This window comes from Rana temporaria, chromosome 1, assembly GCF_905171775.1.
Source record: "Rana temporaria chromosome 1, aRanTem1.1, whole genome shotgun sequence".
Classification (NCBI taxonomy): Eukaryota; Metazoa; Chordata; class Amphibia; order Anura; family Ranidae; genus Rana; species Rana temporaria.
The window spans coordinates 57,575,293-57,595,492 of record NC_053489.1 but is presented as its reverse complement, the minus strand read 5'-3'; positions in this window follow the sequence as shown (position 1 = coordinate 57,595,492).

The following is a 20,200-nucleotide window of genomic DNA, read 5'->3' as shown; positions in this document are numbered from 1 at the left end:
CCAGTCAGTGCCCACAAATGGGCACTGACTGGCAACAATCAGTGCTGCCACCCCAGTGTCCATCAGCGCCACCCCAGTGTCCATCAGCGCCACCCCAGTGTCCATCAGCGCCACCCCAGTGTCCATCAGTGCCACCCCACAGTGCCCATCCATGCCCAGTGCCCACCTAGCAGTGCCCATCTGTGCCACCCATAAGTATCCATCAGTGCCGCCCATGAGTGCCCATCTGTGCCGCCTATGAGTGCCCAGTGCCGCCCATGAGTGCCCATCAGTGCCGCCTATGTGTGCCCATCAGTGCCGCCTATGTGTGCCCATCAGTGCCGCCTATGTGTGCCCATCAGTGACGCCTATGTGTGCCCATCAGTGTCGCATACCAGCGCCGCCAATCAGTGCCACCTCATCTGTGCCCGTCAGTACTACCTCATCGATGTCCATCAGTGCCATCTCATCGGTGCCCATTAGTGCCGCCATATCAGTGCCCGTAATTGAAAGAGAAAACTTATTTACAAAAAAATTAACAGAATAAAATAAAAACGTAATTTTTTTTCCAAATTTTCAGCCTTTTTTTAGTTGTTGCGCAAAAAAAAAAAATCGCAGAGGTGATCAAATACCACCAAAAGAAAGCTCTATTTGTGGGGAAAAAAGGACGCCAATTTTGTTTGGGTACAGTGTAGCATGACCGCGCAATTGCCATTCAAAGTGCGACAGTGCTGAAAGCTGAAAATTGGCTTGGGCGGGAAGCTGCGTAAGTGCCTGGTATGGAAGTGGTTAAACAAAGAATAATTATCCAAAAATAAATGTTTAATCAAAATGTTTTGGAATAAACTTTACTGATATACAGCAGGTAAAAACAGGAATTAAACATGTCACAATTTTTCTAGGAAAATATATTTCTAAAGGTCCTATTGACCTGAAATTGTCACCACATGTCGGTAACAAGTTTTTACTTACCATCTATTATATTGTTATATTGGCCACCACATGTCGGTAACAAGCCATACATATAAAGAAACTAAAAGAAATACGTTCAGAAATTAAGCTATGTGTAATAAAATGGAATCACACAGGAAAACAGTATTGAACACGCTAACTGAAACTTATTTAATACTTGGTACAAAATCCTTTGTTGGTAATGACATCTTCAAGACACCTCATGTATGGAGAAACTAGTCGCATGCATTGCTCGGGAGTAATGTTGGCCCATTCTTCCACACAAAAAGTCTTCAAATCTAGTATACGCTATAGAGCAGGGGTGTCAAACTCAATTTCATCGTGGGCCTCATCAGCATTAAGATTGCCCTCAAAAGGGCCGGTTGTATCTGTAAGATTAGATGTCCAGCGCATCCCCTCACCTTACATTAGATGTCAAGAGCCACCTCACCGCTCTCCCTTACATCATATTGCACCCCCCTTTAATTATGCTGCTGCTGGGAGAAAGCTGGTTGCATTGCTTGAAAGCAGAAAGTAAGGGTCTGGAGGAGGACCAGAGGAGGGCTGGAGCTCTCCTGCAGATGCAGGAGAGGTGCGAGGGCCATATGAAATGGCCCGGGAGGGCCGTATTCGGCCCACGGGCCTTGTGTTTGACACCTGTGCTATAGAGGATATATTTTGTTCATATTTTATGTCTGAGGTTTACAAAGAACCTTTAAAACAAAACTAAACTCTCTCAATCAACATTAACCATTTTTATTCCATATAGCAGTAGTGAATAGACCCCCCTCCACTCTCCCCCGTTAAGGGCTACTGACAGTGCTCAAATATAGTTTTTTTTCCACTTTATTGCAAACAGACAGTGGTGACCATGGATTTTTTTTGGGGGCGGCAAACAGCATGCCAACTGCCCCCCCCCTGGTCGGTCGGTAGCACTTACCCCATCACCAGGCGTCTTCTCCTGCTCGTGGCAGTGGCCTCCCGTTCTCCTGCTCTCCACAGGTAATCACGGCAATGGCAATGGCGGAGTCTGTTACCTCCTCTTTGGCGGCAACTTGGGAGTCTTCTCTTTTTGGTCAATCGGAAAACAGGTCTCATACCGGCTTCCTCCTAATTGGCCAGATTGAAGATCAGTGTTTCAACAGCGAATATTCATTCGCTGTTGTCCTGGATGGGATCGGAGTGCTTTCTCTGTGACCCGAGCCTACTCTATTTTGAAGCCTATTAGGCCCCGTACACACGACCGAACATTTCAGCAGACATGTTCGGTCGTGTGTAGGTCCGAGCGGACAGGATTCCAGCGTACATTTGCCCGCCGGGCCTTTTTCCAGCGGGCAAATATTTCCAAACTTGTTTAGAAACAGCCCGCTGGAATCCTGTCCGCTCGAAAATGTACGGTCGTCTGTACAGACCTACCGTACATGTCTGAGCGCCCGCCATCCCTTGCATGCGTCGAATGACTTTGACGCATGCGTGGAAGCATTGAACTGGCAGGGCCGCCCACGTCGCCGCGTCATCGTCGCGGCGACGGCGCGGCCACGCCCCGCGTATTGTTTACGCGCGGATTTCTGTATGATGGTGAGTACAGCCATCATACAGAAATCCCCGGGCAGACATGTACGGCAAAAACGGTCCGGCGGACCGGTTTCATCGTACATGTTTGCTCGTCTGTACAAGGCCTTAGAGGCACTAATCAGGTGCTTCAAAAAAATCACGCCCACTGTAATTCCTGCGCCCGGTGCCCTGAAATGGGCCGAATGCATGTATAGGGGTGGCCGCGGCGACCATGGATAGATTCATGCTATGCTATGCATGAATCTATCCATTGCATATAGGAGGTGGCGTGGAGAGAAGGGGCGGCACCCGGGCACCCCTAATGGACGGGTCGCCACTGCATATGAGGGAGCACACAGAACTTAAAAGAAAAGAGAAAATGTAGAAACACACATAAGGTAGAAGACAGAAACACAGGCAGACAGAAAAAAATTATAATTTATTTTTCCTGAAATACTATTTTGAAATAATGTATCATTGTGTAAAAGCTGTGATATGGTTTCATTGAGGAGTCATTTCCACCTATGTGCCCTGAGGTTTGACTTGCAGATACTATGCTGCACAAGAAACCATTAGCGGGTTAATACAGTTTGAGAAGAAATATAAAGGCAAATTTATACTATAATCTATAAATAAATAAAAACAACAGTGCACCAATAATAAGATAGATACACACATCCTGAAATCACAATTTTTGAGCAGTTAGAAATAATTGCATCTTTCTGTAATAAGTACACAAAACAAGAAAATAAAATAGTTTTAGAATACCATGACCCGAGTACTATGATTATATTGTAAATAAGCATAATGTTGTATTTACTGTGGATTTTCAATATTTATGGTGGTGATGGGAGATATGAAAATATTGCTATGGCACCCTGTAATTTACAGTTATCCCCTTGTCACTTTGCCGATATATATATATATATATATATATATATATATATATATATATATATATATATATATATATATATATTTTTTTTTTTTTTTCCTGGCAGAATTTTTTCATACCTGTGTTGTAAATAAAAACATACATTTCTGGAGGGCATGCTGGGACTAGTGGTGTCTAAATTGTTTAACACCATGGCCCAGATTCACAGAAAGCAAGACGCACATTACGCCGCCGTAGAGCAAACACTGTACGCTACGGCAACGCAGCGCAGAGAGGCAAGCATTGCATTCAGCAAGCCAGTGCTCCCAACGCTGCGCCAGCGTGGCGTGGATTTCGAAGGCGTACGCTGGTGTAGGTGGAAGTGGGCGTGACCCCATGCAAATGAGGCGTGACCCCATGCAAATGATGGGCCGAGCGCCAGACAGGTACGTATTACGAACTGCGCATGCGCCGTGACGTGGACGCACCCCCCTGCGCCTGCTCATAACCATGCCGGCACAACTGCCTAAGTTACGCCGGATCACTGCGTACGTCGTGAACATAACATACGCCCAGCCGGACACACGTCCAACGCACAATACGCCGGCTTGTGTTCCCTGGTGCAGACCTAAGCATGTCTGTTGCTGGGTTGCACCTCCTTTATGTGGAATAACTTTACGCCGGACGTACAACTTACGCGCATCTCGAATCGCCGTATTTCCCTCATTTGCATGTTTGAATGGCTAATCAATGGGAGCGGCACCATGCTCCCAGCCTAAATTTACGCCCACCCTACGCCGGCGTAAGCAAGATACGTCGGCGGGGTGTAGCCTGTTTTCAGGCACATATTAGTTTGTGGGTCTGGCGCACAGATACGACGGCGCACATTTGCACTTACGTCGGCGTAACTTGTTATACGTTGGCGTAAGTGCTTTGTGAATCTGGGCCCATCTGTTTTTACTGTAACTGCAGCTACAACTTTTGGAGTACATTTATTTACTGAATACACAGGTCTGAACCAAAACCAATTTAGTGTGCTGTATGTCGTCTGTCAAATCTGGGAAATTGAAATTAATTTGTATTTGTTTAAAAATAATTTTCTGTGTGTAAAGTTCTCTAAAAAATATATACAGTGATGGAAATAAGTATTTGAACACCCTGCTATTTTGCAAGTTCTCCCACTTGAAATCATGGAGGGGTCTGAAATTGTTATCGTAGGTGCATGTCCACTGTGAGAGACATAATAAAAAAAAAAATATCCAGAAATCACAATGTATGATTTTTTTAACTATTTATTTGTATGATACATCTGCAAATAAGTATTTGAACACCTGAGAAAATCAATGTTAATATTTGGTACAGTAGCCTTTGTTTGCAATTACAGAGGTCAAACGTTTCTTGTAGTTTTTCACCAGGTTTGCACACACTGGGGGAGGGATTTTGGCCCACTCCTCCACACAGATCTTCTCTAGATCAGTCAGGTTTCTGGGCTGTCGCTGAGAAACACGGAGTTTGAGCTCCCTCCAAAGATTCTCTATTGGGTTTAGGTCTGGAGACTGGCTAGGCCACGCCAGAACCTTGATATGCTTCTTACAGAGCCACTCCTTGGTTATCCTGGCTGTGTGCTTCGGGTCATTGTCATGTTGGAAGACCCAGCCTCGACCCATCTTCAAAGCTCTAACTGAGGGAAGGAGGTTGTTGCCCAAAATCTCGCAATACATGGCCCCGGTCATCCTCTCCTTAATACAGTGCAGTCGCCCTGTCCCATGTGCAGACAAACACCCCCAAAGCATGATGCTACCACCCCCATGCTTCACAGTAGGGATGGTGTTCTTGGGATGGCACTCATCATTCTTCTTCCTCCAAACACGGTTAGTGGAATTATGACCAAAAAGTTATATTTTGGTCTCATCTGACCACATGACTTTCTCCCATGACTCCTCTGGATCATCCAAATGGTCATTGGCAAACTTAAGACGGGCCTTGACATGTGCTGGTTTAAGCAGGGGAACCTTCCGTACCATGCATGATTTCAAACCATGACGTCTTAGTGTATTACCAACAGTAACCTTGGAAACGGTGGTCCCAGCTCTTTTCAGGTCATTGACCAGCTCCTCCCGTGTAGTCCTGGGCTGATTTCTCACCTTTCTTAGGATCATTGAGACCCCACGAGGTGAGATTTTGCATGGAGCCCCAGTCCGAGGGAGATTGACATGTTTAGCTTCTTCCATTTTCTAATGATTGCTCCAACAGTGGACCTTTTTTCACCAAGCTGCTTGGCAATTTCCCCGTAGCCCTTTCCAGCCTTGTGGAGGTGTACAATTTTGTCTCTAGTGTCTTTGGACAGCTCTTTGGTCTTGGCCATGTTAGTAGTTGGATTCTTACTGATTGTATGGGGTGGACAGGTGTCTTTATGCAGCTAATGACCTCAAACAGGTGCATCTAATTTAGGATAATAAATGGAGTGGAGGTGGACATTTTAAAGGCAGACTAACAGATCTTTGAGGGTCAGAATTCTAGCTGATAGACAGGTGTTCAAATACTCATTTGCAGCTGTATCATACAAATAAATAGTTAGAAAATCATAAATTGTGATTTCTGGATTTTTTTTTTGATTATGTCTCTCACAGTGGACATGCACCTACGATGACAATTTCAGACCCCTCCATGATTTCCAAGTGGGAGAACTTGCAAAATAGCAGGGTGTTCAAATACTTATTTTCCTCACTGTATTTCTCATTATAGTGATCATATACGCATATTAAAATTCTCCTGAAGAAGCCATTGAAATGGCGAAACATGTAAAGAGCTAATCAGTTTGCTCCTTCTGTTTGTATATTAAGATGATCTTTTGTATGTACTTTCTGTATTCATATAAAAAGATTTTTTAACTTATAAAATGTATATATTTTTCTATTTTTGTGTATTTTTGGCACCTAAAAAATCCCATCAAAATTCCTCTCTATATGCTAATATTTACATAGGGATGTGGTGCTAATTTGTCAGTTGCCCAGGCAAAAATTATTCTCCTTGACTGCAGCTAGCAGATCCCAATGGATTTATACGTAAAAAAACAAAAACAAAAAAAGAAAACTTAAATCTGGCAACACTTCTGGAAATAGATCTGTATTCATCATCATTGTGTGGGAAAAATATTTTACTGAGGAATTTAAGAGGGAACAACCACCACATCTCTGACACATCCAAACCTTTTCCATGATATCCTGCTAGCTATGAAAGAGTAACTGGCAGATGTAAGGGTGGGAAATTTAATTTAAAATTGCTATTGCTCTTCAAAATAGATGAAAAGCATTGTTTTGAAGTGAGGCTCTCTTTAAATAAAATAATTTAAAGAGGAACTTCACTCTGCCTAACCCACACCAAAAAATAAAAGTTGCTAAACCCCCCACCCCAGTCTTAAAATGTATAATAAAAAGAGAAAAAAAAACATACTTACTAGACCATGGGTCTCAATTGTCTTGCCTTCAGGGCCACTATCATTAGCTCAGACAAGCCATGAGTCTCTACCAGGTGACTTCTTAATAGATGCCTTAAAGTGAAGCTAGCATGTTAAAGTTAAGCTGGCCATACACAAATGTCATCAAGTTCTCGAGGAACTGGCCTGGCCAAAAATTTCTCAGTGGGTGGCACTGTCAGCTGCCTTTTGCCTGATATCCCTTGATTGAAAAATAGTCGGCTGTAAAGCATCCAATCAGCCACTGTTTGGGTTATCTGACAGCTGACGGGGGGCCATGGTGGAAGATTTTTCCTTCCTCGCTGTGTATTATTCTAATGCCCAGTACACACGATCATTTTTCGGCATGAAAAAAAACGTTGTTTTTCAAAAACGTAATTTAAAATGATCGTGTGTGGGCTACACATCATTTTTCAGGTTCTGAAAAACTACCAAAAAAAAAATTCGAACATGCTGCATTTTTTAACGTCGTTTTAAACTATGTCGTTTTTCGGATTCTAAAAAATGATCGTGTGTGGGCTAAAACGACGTAAAAAACCTGCGCATGCTCAGAAGCAAGTTATGAGACGGGAGCGCTCGTTCTGCTAAAACTGCCGTTCAATTTTGAAAAAAAAAACAATATTTTTTACTTTTTGCTACAATAAATATCCCACAAAATATATATAAAAAAATAAAAAAAAAATCTTCAGTTTAGGCCGATACGTATTCTTCTAGAATTTTTTGGTAAAAAAAATCGCAATAAGCGTATATTGATTGGTGTGTGCAAAAGTTGTAACGTCTACAAAATAGGGGACAGAATTATGGCATCTTTATTATTATTTTTTTTTACTAGTAATGGTGGCGATCTGCGATTTTTTCATGACTGCGACTTTATGGCGGACACATCGGACAATTTTGACATATTTTTGGGACCATTGTCATTTTTACAGCGATCAGTGCTATAAAAATGCACTGATTACTGTGAAAATGACACTGGCAGTGAAGGGGATAACCTGTAGGGGCGCTGAAAGGGTTAAGTGTGCCTAGGGATGTGTTCTAACTGTAGGGGGGATGGGCTGCGTGTGACATGACAGTGATCACCGCTTCCGATTACAGGAAGCTGTGGTCACTGTCCTGTCCTAGGAAGACTGGGGAAATGCTTGTTTACATCAGCATTTCCCCCCTTCTTCCTCACTGTGACACGATCGCAGGACCCGCGGTCGGAGTCATGGGGCTTGCGGCGGCGCGCGCGTCCACAATGCCACTCTTAACCTCCCTGGCGATATGATTCTTTCAGAAAAAAGGTGCTGACAGCGGTACCATTATTTGCAAGGAAATTTGGTGATTTGTACGGTAGGCCTGTAATTCTTAGGAATAACTCACTTAAATCTGACCAAACAAGAGTCTAGTAGGCATCCCGGGTATGAATTTTTTTTAAAAACAAAATTATAAATTATAATATAATAAATAATTATAAATAATTATAAGTGAAAAAGATGGAGTTGCGCTAATAAAAATAAGTGTCAGCAAAGTGAAAATATTCAGAAAAAATGTCCAATGGTGAAATTAAGTACGTCTTCCCAAAATGAAAAATAAGAGAAAATAAAAATTGGTGCAATTCAGTGAAGAATCAGCTTCATAGGAGTGTCCCAACAGTGAGAATTGAAAACTGGATCACAGCTGTCTGAAATAACGGACCCTTACCAGAGTTTGCGATCCCAAATGGATCAATTGAAGCAGGTAGCCGTAACCTGGGCTGTACAGGGGATCTAATCCAGGACACAACCTCCCGACAGTCTAGCAGTGATGAACCAAAAAAAACAAAACAATAGAACTCCAATAGTGTGATATTGTATAAGGCACTAATGCATAGCATCACCAAGTGACTGGCAAAAGGACAGTGTGACAAAAAAACACCACCACAGAACACACTGGTCCTTACCAGATCCTTGATTCAGAAAGGCAAAGGACAGACGTGGGATGTGTGTGTGCGCAGCCAACACAGGGGTCTTCAGAATGGAGCAATCCTCAAACAGGTCAACGATCCAGTAATAAGGAGAAGAGAGCCATATAGTATAATGACGTTCGTACGAGGTTTAATAAAAAAATGTAGCACTTACAGCATAAAATCAGGAAAACAGCAAAAACGAAAGCTCCGACCGGTAACGGAGCTACTTCCTCACAAGCGGTGACGTCACTACGCCTCCTCCCAACGTTTCATCCAATAGGACTTGGTCACGTGATGACTTGGTCCTATTGGATGAAACGTTGGGAGGAGGCGTAGTGACGTCACCGCTTGTGAGGAAGTAGCTCCGTTACCGGTCGGAGCTTTCGTTTTTGCTGTTTTCCTGATTTTATGCTGTAAGTGCTACATTTTTTTATTAAACCTCGTACAAACGTTATTATACTATATGGCTCTCTTCTCCTTATTACTGGATCGTTGACCTGTTTGAGGACTGCTCCATTCTGAAGACCCCTGTGTTGGCTGCGCACACACACATCCCACGTCTGTCCTTTGCCTTTCTGAATCAAGGATCTGGTAAGGACCAGTGTGTTCTGTGGTGGTGGTTTTTTGTCACACTGTCCTTTTGCCAGTCACTTGGTGATGCTATGTATTAGTGCCTTATACAATATCACACTATTGGAGTTCTATTGTTTTGTTTTTTTTGGTTCATCACTGCTGGACTGTCGGGAGGTTGTGTCCTGGATTAGATCCCCTGTACAGCCCAGGTTACGGCTACCTGCTTCAATTGATCCATTTGGGATCGCAAACTCTGGTAAGGGTCCGTTATTTCAGACAGCTGTGATCCAGTTTTCAATACTCACTGTTGGGACACTCCTATGAAGCTGATTCTTCACTGAATTGCACCAATTTTTATTTTCTCTTATTTTTCATTTTGGGAAGACGTACTTAATTTCACCATTGGACATTTTTTCTGAATATTTTCACTTTGCTGACACTTATTTTTATTAGCGCAACTCCATCTTTTTCACATGTTATTTTGTTTTGTATAAACATTTTGAGTTTGCAGCTCCTTTTTATGTACTAGATAAGCGCACTGTTTTTCCACTTTATTATAAATAATTATAACAAGTAATAATATAATTATAATAAAAATTATTCAATAATGTAATCAACTCAAAATCACTGAAATTTGCTCAGTTGCAGAATTGTCGCTGTCATTACTTTTATTTTTTTATGACGAATTTCCCCACAATTCGCTATCGCACAATTCTGCAAGTGATTATAATTTATTATCGCTGTTTTCTAGCTGCTCTAAAACCATTTTTGACATAAAGGGACACTTCTGGTTGCTCTGGACAATCTACAGTTTGCAGGCAGAAAGAACAGTTTTTATTATATAAAAGTACATGTAGGGCACTGGGCAGACCACTAGGGACAAGGGGTGTGTGTATTTTTTACATACAGTACTGTAATCTATAAGATTACAGTATACTGTATATATTGTGTTTGTTTACCTTTTTGAATTTGGCGCCGTTCTCTGCTCCCGTGCGTCGTAACGTCGCAGGGAACGGAGATCAGCGGCACAGGAGGACACTGTGTGAATCAAGCGAGGTCCCGCTCGCTCACACAGCGCGGTGGCATCGCTGGATCCAGGGACAAGGTAAGTAAACCAAGCCTGTGGATTCAGCGAGGCGAACCCGAGTCTGACTCTGGGTTACCGATCGTAGCCAAAAAATCTCACCCCGAGTCAGACTCGGGAACACCGTCAGGGGGGTTAAAGGGCAACGTATATATACGTTGATCTGCCCAGCCGTGCCATTCTGCCGATGTATATCAGCGTGAGCCGGTCGGCAAGTGGTTAAGGGTTCGCATATCCTTTTATTTTGTTCATTTGTGTGACAGAGTCACTTTAACTACTTTCGGTGGTCATAAGTTATGCTATTTTAGGAAATCCTTTAGTGTACAGTACATAAACTGTAAATCTAATCTGAAAAGCAAGTGCACTGGTCTTGAGTGAAGCACATTAAGAAATTTGTTAGCAATAAAGAATAAATAAAGAATGGAGTACTCCTAATACTTAAATGCTCATTAAAGCAACAAAAATGATGTATGGCAGATCCTTAGATCTTCTTCCAGCATGACAGCATCATACAGAACCGCGTCAGCTGGTATCTGTTAGCTGCTGGCGTATTCCTGGGGTCCAACCCTTTATTCACCGTGACAGACAGGCTCTGCTGAAACAGACGAGACCCCAGAAACGCATTATCTGCTAACAAAAAATGGCAGATGCAATGCCGTATGATATTGTTGTACTGGAAGGAGATCTAAGGATCTGCTTTTCTGGATTTGTTGAGCGTTATACTATTGAGATAAGTGTATGTGGATAGTATTTTATCCTTTATTTCAAATAAATTGCTAATAATGCTCCATGAGGACAGTGTTGTATTTTCTTTATTAGGTTCACTAGCATTCTATAGTTAAATGCACAAGCAGATTTAGATTTTACAAACAAACTAAAGTGCAACTACAGCAAACGCATTTTAAGAATTTGCTGCAACAGTTTTTTCTCGATGCGAAAAATGGGAATTTAAAATTTAGAACCTGCTCTATTTTTTCTCGTTGTTTTTCACATCTTTGTTTTTCTTGTTGTGAAAACGGTTGTGTGTACGCTTTAACGAGGGGGGAAAAACGAGCACGCTCAGAAGCAAGTTATGAGACGGGAAATTAACATAATCAGCCCAAAGGGTGGCGCCATTCGAATGGAACTTCCCCTTTATAGTGCAGTTGTATGTGTTGTTGTACGTGTTGTACGTCACCGCGCTTTGCTCAAGCATTTTTTATCATGATCGTGTGTATGCAAGGCAGGCTTGAGAGGAATCATGTCGAGAAAAACGTTGTTTTTTTCCATGACATGAATAACGGTCGTGTGTACGCGGCATAGTGTTTAAAAAAGATCAAAAGGATTAAACAGACAAGAAATACACCATAATTCATATATGAAGTGGTGATACCCAATACCATGAGTAACTGCACATTCCCAAAGTTTAGTAACAGTATTACGTGAAAAGAGGATGATCACAGAACAGGGTAAAGGGCCAATCACAGCGGCCCTTTACCATGTGATCAGCTGTCAGCCAACCAGTGCCACCTATCCGTGCCCACCAGTGTTGCTAATCAGTGCCCACCAGTACTGCCAGTGCCCATTAGTGCCCATCAGTGCTGCCTCCAGAAACAGAAGGGGAAGGGATCACCGCTCCAGGTGGATGTGTGGAAATGGCAATCTCCTCAAGGTGGAAGCAACAGGTGCAGGCTAACTGACACGTTTTACACTCTCAACAGTGCTTAGTATAGCTATGACTAAGCACTGTTGAGAGTGTGAAACGCGTCAGCTTTTTTATCCTGTGCCCTGCTGTGGTTTATACTTTTATAATTTTGCACAATAAAGGCGTTTTTATTGGAGTACGGCTGTCCAGACCTTCCCTCTTCTAATATCAGTGCCGCCTATCAGAGCCCATCAGTGCCACCTATCAGATCAGCCTTATCAGTGCCTCCTCATCAGTGCCCACCAGTGCCACCTCATCAGTGCAGCCTCATCAGTGCCACCTCGTAAAAAAAGGGGGGATAAGGTTGGGACTTTAAATGAGGGAAATGATAAACAACCATAGGCCTCCATCCCTGTATATGGATAGAAGGGGGGAGGTTTTGGGACTTTAAATGAGATGCGTTTTTAGCAATATGCAATTATTCCCCCCTTTTTTTACATTATCCAGGGATGGAGATGCGTTCAGGAGTGGAATAAAGTGCCTTCACAGATTTACTACTGACAGTCAATTGTGCATTGTCATTTATTGACTAGCTGGCCCAGGTTGATGTGGTCCGCTTCTAGTTAGGTGGTGTTTTGGTTTGGAAGGCATGAATATTTACACTCCTGTATTTCTTTTGTGACATCTTCATATATACACATACCTTTTTTCCAGTGCTCTTTATTGTTAAACCAGCCATAGGTAGGGGCTAGGGATGAGCTTCGAGTTCGAGTCAAACTCATGTTCGACTCGAACCTGTTCGGCGAACAACGAACAATTTGGGGTGTTCGCGGCAAATTCGAAAAGCCTCGGAACACCCTGTTAAAGTTTATGGGAGAAATCTAAAGTGCTAATTTTAAAGGCTAATTTGCAAGTTATTGTCCTAAAAAGTGTTTGGGGACCTGGGTCCTGTCCCAGGGGACATGTATCAATGCAAAACAAAGTTTTAAAAACTGCTGTTTTTTCGGGAGCAGTGATTTTAATAATGCTAAAAGTGAAACAATAAAAGTGAAATATTCCTTTAAATTTCATACCTAGGGGGGGTGTAAAGTTAGCATGTGAAATAGCGCATGTTTCCCGTACTTAGAACTGTCTCTGCACAAAGTATAGTTTCTGAAAGAAAAAAGACATTTAAAACTGGACTTGTGGCTATAATGAATTGTCGGCTCTGGCAATTCAGAGCGAATTCATTCATAAAAATAAAAAATAGCGTGGGGGTCCCCCCAAATTCAATTACCAGGCCCTTCAGGTCTGGAATGGATATTAAGGGGAACCCCGCCATCAATTAAAAAAAAAAAATTACGTGGGGGTCCATTCAAATATCCACTCCAGACCCTTCAGGTCTGGTGTGGATTTTAAGGGGAACTCCACCCCAAATTAAAAAAAAATGGCTTGGAGTTCCCCCAAAAATCCACACCAGACCCCTTATTCGAGCATGTTAACCTGGCCGGCCGCAGAAAAGAGGGGGGACAGAGTGCGGCCCCTCCCTCTCCTGAACCGTACCAGGCCACATGCCCTCAACATGGGGAGGATGTGCCCATGTTGATGGGGACAAGGGCCTCATCCCCACAACCCTTGCCCGGTGGTTGTGGGGGTCTGCGGGCGGGGGGCTTATCAGAATCTGGAAGACCCCTTTAACAAAGGGGACCCCCAGATCCTGCCCCCCCATGTGAATTGGTAATGGGGTACATTGTACCCCTACCATTTCACGAAGGAAGTGTAAATAGTTTGAAAAAACACACACACACACAGTAGAAAAAAGTCCTTTATTAATAAAAAATAAATAAAAAAAATCCAGCGGTGGTAATCCATTCGGTCCGGCTCCCTGCTGCAACGTTGTCTGTATCCAGCGACGGGTGATCTCCTCTCCGGTCCAGCGATGAGAGGACGCCTCTCTCCGCCGGACACAGCCCAGCGTAATGACGTGGCTGGAGCTTTGACATTTCTTATATAGGGGAGGCGTGGCCACCTGTCACATGACCCGGCACACTCTGACGCACCCTCTGCTAGGTCACTGGGAAAGCCCAGTCTTCCCCCTTGCGTCAGAGGGTGCGGGGTCACGTCACGTGACGGGTGGCCCCGCCTCCCCTATATAAGAAATGTCAAAGCTCCAGCCGCGTCATTCCGCTGGGCTGTGTCCGGCGGAGAGAGGCGGCCTCCGATGCTGGGCTCTGGAGCTCTGGATGCCGGAAGACCTTCTCATCGCTGGACCGGAGAGACCCCCACAACCACCGGGCAAGGGTTGTGTGGATGAGGCCCTTGTCCCTATCAACATGGGGACATCCTCCCCATGTTGAGGGCATGTGGCCTGGTATGGTTCAGGAGAGGGGGGGCCGCTAGGTTGACCACGTGTCCCGGTTTGCCCGGGATCGTCCCGTAATTTCAATTTTTGTCCCGTCTCCCGGGAGCCTTCTATCCGGGACAATAGAGTATCCCGGAATCAAACACATTATACTGCCTGCCAGCCTGCCACACTCACAGCCGCAGTGCCACTGTAATTAAACAATTCAAAATCACTGGTTGCTAAGGCCTCCCCGCTTGGCGTGTAGCAACCAGTGACGTCACCGTGACCCGCTCTCTCTGAGGCTCCGACTCCACCCCCACCTCCTCCTCCTCTCCTCCTTCAGCCGCTGTGCAAGCAGAGAGAGCAGCTCAGCATCACTCACCGTGACCTACCGCGGAGCAGACCGAGCCCTCCGACATCTCCACTGCTCCAGCAGCCCAGTGAGTGACCTCGGCTGCTCAGCCTGGACCCGGTCCGTCCCGACCTCCCGCTGCCTGCCCTGCACTCAGTGCACTGCTGTGAATTTCAGGCCCGGGCCGCCGCAAAATCTCTGACGATCTGACCTCCTCCAAGGCCCAGGCAGGCTCCTCCGCCCGACTCACTGCCTTCTCCTGTCTGAGTCTGAGTTAGAGAAGCCTGGCCGGCGCTGGCTGAAGACTGCCCTGCCCACCACCACCACCAGACGCAGACTTCATCTCCATATCATATTAAAAGGTGAGCAAATAGGGGCAATTGACACTGGCTGGCAGCATTTGATGGGGCACTGTAGCGACAATTGATGGGCACACTGGCAGCATCTGATGGGGCACAGTAGCGGCAATTGATGGGCACAGTAGCAGCAATTGTTCGGCACACTAGTAGCATTTAATGGGGCACACTGGCGGCAATTGCTGGACACACTGGCAGCATCTGAAGGGGCACAGTAGTAACAATTGCTGGACACACTGGCAGCATTTTATGTGGCACAGTGGCATTATTTGATGGGGCACAGTGGCGGCATTTGACGGGGCACAGTGACGGCATTTGACGGGGCACAGTGATGGCATTTGATGGGGCACAGTGATGGCATTTGATGGGGCACAGTGATGGCATTTGATGGGGCACAGTGATGGCATTTGATGGGGCACAGTGGCGGCATTTGATGGGGCACAGTGGCGGCATTTGATGGGGAACAGTAGGTGCATTTGATGGGGCACAAGTAGGTGCATATGATGGGAATAGTGGCGGCATTAGATGGGGCACAGTGATGACATTTGATGGGGCACAAGTGACTGCATTTGATGGGGCACAAGTGATTGCATTTGATGGGGCACAAGTGGCGGCATTAGATGGGGCACAGTGGCGGCATTAGATGGAGCCTAGGGCCCACTTTTGATCTTGCACATGGGCCCGCTGATTTCATGATACGCCCCTGCCCCCAAAATCGGCAAAAATATGTACAAAAAACATATTTTGGGGGGGGGGGTGTCCCTGAATGGCAGTTTGGAAATGTGGTCACTCTAGGGGTCGCACTCTGTCCCCCCCTCTTTTCTGCGGCCGGCCAGGTTAACGTGCTCGAATAAGGGGTCTGGTGTGGATTTTTGGGGGAACTCCACGCCATTTTTTTTAATTTAGGGTGGAGTTCCCCTTAAAATCCACACCAGACCTGAAGGGTCTGGAATGGATATTTGGGGGGAACCCCACGTCATTTTTTTTAAATTAACGGCGGGGTTCCCCTTAATATCCATTCCAGACCTGAAGGGCCTGGTAATTGAATTTGGGGGGACCCCCACGCTATTTTTATTTATTTTTTTATGAATGAATTGGCTCTGAATTGCCAGAGCCGACAATTCATTATAGCCGCAAGTCAGTTTTAAATGTCTTTTTTTCTTTCAGAAATGACACTTTGTGCAGAGACAGTTCTAAGAAACATCCGCTATTTCACATGCTAACTTTACACCCCCCCAGGTACGAAATTTAAAGGAATATTTCACTTTTAGTGTTTCACTTTTATCATTATTAAAATCACTGCTCCCGAAAAAACAGCCGTTTTTAAAACTTTTTTTTGCATTGATACATGTCCCCTGGGACAGGACCCAGGTCCCCAAACACTTTTTTGGACAATAACTTGCATATTAGCCTTTAAAATAAGCACAAACGTTCGAGTCCCATAGACTTTAATAGGGTTCTAAAGTTCACACGAACGTTTGGTGTGTTCGCAAGTTCTGGTGCGAACCGAACAGGGGGGTGTTCGGCTCATCCCTAGTAGGGGCATAGTCAGGTAGCACACCAACACCTTTGCTTCTATGCGCTGGGTGTTTGGGTGTGCTCCTGCCTATTTAAGGAGGACTGGGTAACCCCCAGTCACCTGCCCCTTATCTATTGATTAGCACTCCTGTCCTCCTACTGAGGAAACTTTAAAATTCATAGTTAGGAACTGCAGTACACAGAGAGCCTTGACGGGGCCTGCAGCTTACACAGGTATTTGCAAATGCGTGCAACCAAACCTCTGTTTTTAATGCATACAGCTAGACAGGTTAATTTGGTTTGTTGCTTTTTTGGTTGGTAACTTTGAGCCTGGCTATTATGGAAAAAAAATTTATATTTCATATATATATTTAATTATTTTAAAATAATTGCATATTGCTAAAAACGCATCTCATTTAACCACTTAAGGACCGGACCAATATGCTGCTAAATGACCCAAGGGGTTTTTACAATTCGGCACTGTGTCGCTTTAACAGACAATTGCGCGGTCGTGCGACGTGGCTCCTTTTTTCCCCACAAATAGAGCTTTCTTTTGGTGGTATTTGATCACCTCTGCGGTTTTTATTTTTTGCGCTATAAACAAAAATAGAGCGACAATTTTGAAAAAAATGCAATATTTTTTACTTTTTGTTATAATAAATATCCCCCAAAAACATATATAACATTTTTTTTCCCTCAGTTTAGGCTGATACGTATTCTTCTACCTATTTTTGGTAAAAAAAAATCGCAATAATCGTTCATCGATTGGTTTGCGCAAAATGTATAGCGTTTACAAAATAGGGGATAGTTTTATTGCATTTTTTTTTTTTACTACTAATGGCGGCGATCAGCGTTTTTTTTTGTGACTGCGACATTATGGCGGACACTTCGGACAATTTTGACAAATTTTTGGGACAATTGTAATTTTCACAGCAAAAAATGCATTTAAATTGCATTGTTTATTGTGAAAATGACAGTTGCAGTTTGGGAGTTAACCACAGGTGGCGCTGTAGGAGTTAGTGTTCACCTAGTGTGTGTTTACAACTGTAGGGGGTGTGGCTGTAGGACTGACGTCATCAATCGAGTCTCCCTATAAAAGGGACGACTCGATCGATACGCCGCCATAGTGAAGCACGGGGAAGCCGTGTTTACATACTGCTCTCCCCGCCGTCGTCCCGGATCGCTCCCCGAGGGAATCTGACCGCCGCATGTAGCGGGGGGGGGGTCCTGATCGGACCCCCGACCCGCGGAAAGGCAGGGACGTACAGGTACGCCAATGTGACTGTACGTGCCATTCTGCCGACGTATATGTACATGCGGCGGTCGGGAAGCGGTTAAAGTCCCAAAACCTCCCCCCTTCTATCCATCAGTGCCACCTCATCAGTGTCCATCAGTGCAGCTTCATCAGTGCACATCAGTGAAGGAGAAAAATTACCTGTTTGCAAAATTTTATAACAAACTATAAAACATATTTTTTTTCAAAATTTTCAGTCTTTTTTTGGTTCTTTAGCCAAAAAAAAAAAAACAGTAGTGATTAAATACTACCAAAAGAAAGCTCTATTTGTGTAAAAGAAATTATGCCAATTTTGTTTGGGCACAGTGTTGCCGCATAACCGCGCAATTGTCATTCAAAGTGTGACAGTGCTGAAAACTGAAGATTGGCCTGGGCAGGAAAGGGATATGTGTGCACAGTAAGCAAATGGTTAATACCACTTTAACGGTTTCCTAACCATACTTGGCATCTTTAGATCATTTCCATTAATGAATACCAGGCAAATGCTAGGTGGGAAAAAATGGAGAAGAAAAATAAATAAAATTAATTAATTTATTAAAGTCAATAAACTTATACAGAAGCTAAAATAATAAAATAAGCCAGATTTTTTTTCTAAATCTGAAGCAAATGTGGTAAAAAAAAAAAGGGGGGGGGGGGTTGAGAAAACATGAGAGTAGCCTAAAAAATGGAAATGTACAATTATTTTAAATTCATTTTTTTTTTTTACTGTTATATTATATATAGATATAAATAGGCGAGATCATCAAATATCAGAGACTTTTCTTTAAAGCCAAATGTATCCTAATAATTCCTATTCTTTTCTTCACCCATCTCACATCTGTAAATCCCATCTCCAAACCCAGAGCTTTTAATAAGTAGCAGCTTATAGCAGCAGCTAAGTAAATAGTATTATAGGATTATGTTCCATATACTGTGAACTATAGGAATTTTCAGGAATCACTGAATTCCCAGCAGAGCTTTTAAAAACAGGAGACAGCAAGCTGAATGCTCTATACTAAAAAATATCGGAAAAAAAAAAATGCTTGTAGATTTAATCGTGTACAGTAACACGTTTGTTCTAAATATCTTTTTGCAAAACTAAAATATTTTAAAAAAAGGTTGAATGTTACTTCCAATATGCCAGCTGAAAGAATATAAATGTCAACAGGAAAAGTTCAACATAAATTTTTCAATAAATTGTAATTTTCTTGGTTAGGTAATTCTGCAATCCAGTACAATGTTTATCCTCTGACTGTGAGCTCCCTAATATACAGTAAATCAGTGTCATCTTAAGAGCATTATAGGCCCCCGGGCAATACAGTGCACTGGGGCCCTGTCTACACAATCACGCACAAGAATTTACTGACAAAAATCATAAAATTTACTGGCAGAACCACATTTTTTACTGCCACTGCAAAAAAAGTACCTAAAATTACAGTTTTCAGTGCTGAACAATGCAAATGTCAGTATTTAAACTATAAACATATAGCTAGTGCTATTAGCAATGTGTTTAAGTTAAACAAAAGTAAAAAAAAAAAAAAAAATTCTTCATTGACATGAAGGTCAGGTTACTATAACCCAGCCAGCACATAGTTTCCTCTTACATCAGAGTCTGCAGGATTCCCCCTTACAGTGAAAGGGAACTCTTATGTAAAGGGGAACGCTGCAGATCATGATCTAAGGAGGGAACTCTGATGTGGAGGGGGGCTCTGGTGACCAGAGACTACCTTATATCAGAGTCCACTGCTTTCTCTTTCCCACTTATATCAGGGTCCGCAGATTGAGTTCCCCCTTGCATTGTAAGGGGGAATCCTGCAGACTCTGATGTAAAGTGGAACTCTGATGTGGGGGGCACTCTGGTGACCAGAGACCACCTTCCGTAGAGTAAATACACTAAGGTAAGGGGGGTCACTAAAATAGGAGGGGGAACCTTTATATCAGTGCCCCCTTACATTTTTGCATTCACTCCCCACTTACATCAGCAACCCCCTGCACTCGTGGAGGACCGGATCTTCTCTGTGATTTCCGCAAACTGGGCATGGGCAGTTCTAACCCGTCACTCTCCACAATTTTTTACTGGGGTTGCTGGGCAGCCAGTGGGGCCCCCCAGGCAAACGGGGCCCCCGGGCAACTTCCCAGCGTGCCCAATGGAAAAGATGGCCCTGCAGTAAATGCAAATTCGCAAATTCGCTAGTTTTGACTAGTCCAGAATGATGACTTCACAGGGGTGGTAAGCAGTCAGCCAAAAACCGAAAGCCACAGATTTTTTTTTTTTTCCCTACCGTTACAGCAGCTCATCTTAACCAGGGTTGTGGGTAACCCAAGAGTCCCTCTAGA